We start from the raw sequence: 6,000 nt of genomic DNA, 5'->3' as shown, positions 1-6,000 counted from the left end.
TAGTGACCTAATGTCTTTATCAAAAAATCCTAAAGTCCCTTAAAAGACCCACAAACAGACACAGTCCTTCCTTCCTTCCCCCTTTGCCCAGTCCAGAGTACTGTATCTCAGGAAAGGAAATAGAAGTCTATGGCTTAGACAGTCCTCTGGTTATTCCCAGTTAGTACTCCATCTCAACTGGGAGACCTCCCTGGGTTCCCGGCACCCTCAGCTGAGTCGCCGGGATCTCTGCTAAAACCAGGTGGTGGTTCCCCCTTCTAAAGCTGTGGGGGTCCCCACTCTGGCAAAGGCATGTGGTCCTCTCTCCCAGGGCCACGGGAGTCCCCACTCTGTCCAGGCCACATGGTTCTCTCTCTCTCAGGGCTGCGGGAGTCTCCACTCTGTCAAGGCCAAGTGGTTCTCCCTCAATGGCTGCCGTGTCTGGGTTTAAATCCCCACGCCAATCTTCTTCTGCAGCCCCATTTCCGACTCCTCCTACACTCGGGCACACTTGCTCTCAATCTGCTGTCTTCTCCAGCTTTTCTGGTCACCATCGTGGGTCTGGGCAGGTGTGACCCCATGTCATGGAGCCAATCTTCTCCGAGCTCCCATGCAGGTGCTATAACTCGGGGGACCTGCCCCCAGTCACATCTTGGGGGGGAGGTCCCTTTCCACCCCCCTGGCTTTGAGCATGGCTATAGCTATTTAGCATATCTAAGTGACCAGCCAAAGGCTATAGGTATGCTAAATGACCATGCCATGGATTAGCTGCAAAGCTGCCCTGCATGTTCTTGCTCTGGGTGCCCCTTCCCCCAATTCAGACCTGTGGGGGAAGGGGTGAAGACACCTTAAAATCTCCTGGACACCTTGAGTTCTGGACCCCATTTCAAATGCCCATTTGGGGTCCTCCCTCTTGGTTGCACCCTGTAACAGTACCACCTCTGCATTCTCGGAACCTGCCACAGGGCCTGGTGCATGGCGCACTTAATTGGCTGGGGAACCCTGTCCCCGGTGGCCTGTTCCTCAGCCTCTGGGATGCTTACAGAGGTGGCAGCCACAGGCCAGCATCGAGTCAAGTGGGATCCTGGCCAAGCCCAGACGTATGACAGCTCATAGTGTACATGCCACTACACAATGGTCGTTGCTTAAGGGGCACTCAGACTGGGGTGGGACAGAGCTCACTGCCTGCTGGCCCCAGGCTCAGAGTCAGTGCCTGGTTGCTATTAAAAGCCGTCAGGCCGGGCTCACCAGGATGTGGTGCGTCCCTGTGCTCACTGGACAGCCCTGTGCAGTGCTCAGTGCTGGATGCAGGCTTCCCAGGCCCGCTCTGCCCTCAGAGAGATGCGTGCCTCCAGGAAAGGCCTCTGGCCTCCCTGAGCCTTTCCTCCCCCTGCAGCCAGAGACAGCAGTGGTGCAGAGTGATGGACTGAATGAAACACTGTGCTTGAAATGTCTTAGTCTGGCGCCTTGAGAACGACTGTTACTTGGTTGGCTTGCCTGGTTTCCCTGGAGCCTATTTGACGTCAGTCCCTGGCCTCCCCACCCCCACCTCCCTGTGTCCTGACCTCAGGGTGGTCCCAAAACCTGCTCGCCGTCCCTGCTGATGGCCCGCACAGCCTGTGACATCGGACCCCTCATCTCTCCCCTTTACCAGACCTTTCTTTTCCTGCTCACACTCCCAGTTCCCACTTGTACCTCAAGCCCTCCCCAGCTTTCTACTTCCTTTTCTTTCCGTCTTGGTCCCATGACCCTCAGCCCTGGAGCTGGGGAGTCACATGTCTCCTAAGGGGCTGCTCCTCCCAGGGCCATGTGCAGCTGAGTCACTTCTGTTACAGAGGGAATGAGGTAAGAGGAGGTGGACAGCCCAGCCCGCAGCCCTCACCACGACGTAAAGGTGGCTCACGGCCCCTGTCACCCTGGCGGGGTTGTCCGCAGCAGCAGCGCCATTCACCACTCTGAGTGGGTGGCTTCTTCAGGACACAGGGCTCGGCATTCACGCGCATGTCTTCTTTCATTTCGGCACAGCCCTGCGAGGCTGATTGTCTAGTCCGGACAAGAAGAGCCGTGGAGATCTGCAAAGCTATGGCGGAATCAGCAAGGGGAGTACCTGTCCATCCCGGGCAGAGCCCAGAGCTACTCACCTCATGTCTCAGCAGCTCAGTGCTGGCGCGCCAGGGGCCTGCTTCTTCCTCCGGGGCCCCCACGTGCTCCTGGCTCCACCTTGCACTCAGCTCGATGCAGGAGACCTCAGGCTGCTCAGGGGCTCCTACTGCACCAACAGGGGTGGGAGTGGGGGGCGGGGAGGGGTCACTCTGAAGCTTGGTTGTTGAGCTTGTCAAAGCACAGGCGACAGTGTCCCGTGACCTAGACGTGCTGAGGCAGTGCGTGCTGGCAGCTGAGGTCACTCAGCCTCAGGGCAGCTCTTCCTGTGGGCAGAGGGGATGGCGTTCATCCTCCCACTGGCTCCCAACACCGCTTCTTAACACCGATGACTGCTTCTCCCCAACTCATCTGAGCTCCTTTCCCGGGCTTTCTCCTTCCCTCGGTTTAGTTGGTGCTGCGCTGAACTGGGTCCCCAAATCCTTTCATTGAAGCCTTACCTCCCGGCGTGATGGAGTTGGGGCCTGTGGGAGGTAACTGAGTTTAGATGAGGATGTGAGGGTGGGGCCCGTAGGATAGAACCTGTGCCCCTTCAAGGACAGACACCAGAGCACTCCCTCTCTCCAGCCTGTGGGGCACAGCGAGAAGGTGGCTGCCTATAGACCCAGACGAGGTCTCTCACCAGGACCGCACTGTGCTGGCGCGCCGACCTGGGACTTCAGCCTCCAGCACTGGGAGGAGATAAGTTTCCCTGGTGCAACTCCCCCCGCCCCCCGCCCCCCGTCTGTGGCATCTTGTCACGGTAGCCCCAGCAAATGAACGTGGTTAGTTTCCTCATTCTGAGTCCAGTACAAGGGATGAAACGTGACTCCTGCTGGAATTATTATCCCTGGTGCTGTTTTCACGTTTCAAGAGCACCACGAGCAAGTACTTTTTTGAGATTTGCTTCTAGATGCTCCTGAACACGGTGTAAATTTTCCATGTACTTGAGAAGGGCCGGTTGGACAGTGGGATCTCAGGGCACCTGGTGGAACCCGGAGTCCTAGCAGTGCAGGCGCCCCGCCCCCAGGGCCCTTGGTCAGCCTCCGTGCCTCCTCCTCCTTCTCCCCTTTTCTCTGTCTCCACAGGACAGGACACAGGAGGCTGGCCCCGGCACATGGACGGAGAACATATTCTTCCCTTTCCAAACACAAACCGGCCACTGTGCACACAGAAGGAAAATGCTGACAAGGCGCTGGGTGTGCCCGGGCCCACCGCCCACGGGCTTGCATTTTCTGAGGCCAGCCTGTGTTTTCTCTTTCAGCAGATTGGGCCTGAACCAGAAGGATGACTGAAAACTTCATCCTCTGTGACCGGGACAGCACAGCACACTGGGTCATGAGCGTCCCTAAGTCACAGGCTATGATTGGTGGGTGCACAAGGCAGCCTGAGGTGCTCGGAAGATCAGAAGCAACAGAAAAGTTCATTGCAGTTTTCCCAACTGACAACAACCCTTAAAGCCTACAGGAACACTTTGTGAAGCCGAAACTCTCTGAATGTCAATAACAAAAGCAGTACCTGACCAATTGTGCAGGAGGATAAAAACAAAGTTTCTATTCTCTCTACAGAAAATGATATTGCAGATTCCTTCTTACATGATGAGGACTATGCAGCTGAGAAGTGTAGGGAGGGGAATTTAGAGATGATGCCTCCGACCATCAGCGAGTAACAATGCTGCATGATTCTGTAACTGGAAAAGACACCGGCGTTTGGGCTGCTGTCACTACCAAACCCAATAAGCAAATAAGCAATGACAGCGATTGAATCTTTATGGGTGCTTTATTCAGATGGCCCGTGATCTGAGAAGATGGTGGGTTCATACCCTAACAGATCATCTTTTCTTTTCTTTCCAGGCCAGACCTTTTATAAGGTGGGGGTGGGTGGATAAACAAGGTGCGGTGAGGGCTTTGAGATTCAGGGAGGATTAAGTGAACGAAGCGGCAACATTCCTGTTCTGGGCAGTTAGCTGTTCCCAGGGGAGGGTGGCCGTCTGCCCTCCCTGGAACACCAAGGCCCAGATGCCTCCAACTTGTCCCCAAGCGGTAATCTCTAGCCAGTGCCCCAGGAGGTCGGCTGTTTTCTCAGGAGCCAGGATGGGCCTTATCTGTAGTTTCTGAAACAAAAGCTTTAACATACACATTACTTGCTAGACTTATAACTTTTTACTTTAGGCTAAAATTTTCCACGTCTTAAGTCCCCTATCGATTCTTCTGGGTTTTGTGATGTTGGTAGCACCAGTCAGCTTCTCAAAATTCGTAATCGGTTGTTCTCTATAAACATTCACTTTAGTACCTACTTTTGTGCATGCAGTTTTATTCTTCTTTCCTTAAAGAGAGTCTCTAACATTGAAGAAGCTTCAGGATCCACGAACACTGGCTGTGGCACCACCTCTTGAATGCTTTCTCGGGAGCACGTCTTCCAGCCCAAGCCCACCCGAGCCCTCACCTGTCACCTGAGGCCGTCAGCAGGCCTTCCTCCATGGCCCCTGGGCCCAGCCACCCAGCACCCCAGTGCTCAGCGGGTGTGCAGGGGGAGCGCTGGGGCAGTCACTACAGCCAGTCCCCTGCTGGACAGGAAACTGCAAACCTCAGTCCCAGGACAGAGCTCCTGGTGGGAGTGGCTCCCTCTCCTGCTAGTGCGACACCACGCAACGCACCGCTTCTGGAGATGAGAACCGGAACCTGGAAGAAGCACGTGGGTGGCAGGAGGCAGCTCCACGTGGCTTTCCAAGGACTGGGTAGAGAATGAGGGCGAACCAGGTACCGTGGCTGCCCAGGGCCGAGAGGGGCATTTCATCTGTTTTCAGGTGAATAAGCCTTCCGGCTCCTGACACCCGTGGGCCCCAATTCACACTAAGTTCCCTTTTACCCCAGATCCACTTAATACCCAAGTTTTAATGAGAATATTGAACCATTAAGAGAGCATTAACTTCTGAGCGCCACCCACCTGTCTGCTTCGTGAGCGGGCAACAGTTGCCCTAGATTGGACTGGTTATAAATCATTCTGCTGGGCTGCCTGGGCGGAGGTAAAACCTGACATGCTTTTGGAGGGGGGACACAGGACATGAAATACTCTAACACAGATTTATGGTGAAAAATGCACCACTGGGTAAAACTACTACAAAATCGCTGGATGGCACACTTCAAATGGGTGAATTTTATGATCCTATAAAGTTTTAAAGAAAATCTGATATGCTTTCTGCCCTTTAAATTTAGGAATTACAAGCATGAGATAAAAAAAATAGGTGCATATTTCACAAAAGTTATTATTTGTTGAAATAGGACATTCTACACCAGAATGACCTTCACCTGCAAAAGCCTCACCTCCCGGACCTTCTCCCCTGCTTCCCCTGGAGTGGCCCGGTGTCCTGAAACCTTTGAAAGCCCTAGTATTCACAGCTTAAGCTTGCGATATAGACTAAAAACCCACAAAGAATGCCAACTGTGTCCTGAATGGCTAAGAACCAAAACTGTAGCCAGTGAGTCAGTGGCTGATTCAATAATAAATCAAACACCCAACATGTGTCGGTCATTGAAATGAAGAGGTCGCGTGTCTTTCTGTTGTCTTCACCTGGTGAAATGTGACATGGCATCGCTCAGAGCAAAACAAATTTTTTAGGAGCGGGATCTGGAGGCTGAAGCCACATGACACCCAGATTCCAGGGGTTGGATTTAAAAATATGTAAAAAAGCATAACTCCATGGCTACTGTAGCTGCTGAGCCATTTCATCCCACAATGTCCACCTGTCGATGTGAATATGTGTCATTTCCACTGTCCAGGGGGCATGCCCCCTGAGTGACGACACTCCCGATCCGTGTGGCCCTTGCTGGGGCCCTGACTGAGCAGGCCGTGGCTCGGGATCGTGTGGCTCACCAGCAGGAA

This window comes from Phyllostomus discolor, chromosome 15 (assembly GCF_004126475.2).
Source record: "Phyllostomus discolor isolate MPI-MPIP mPhyDis1 chromosome 15, mPhyDis1.pri.v3, whole genome shotgun sequence".
NCBI classification, from domain to species: Eukaryota; Metazoa; Chordata; class Mammalia; order Chiroptera; family Phyllostomidae; genus Phyllostomus; species Phyllostomus discolor.
Note: the sequence above shows the minus strand (reverse complement) of the source record.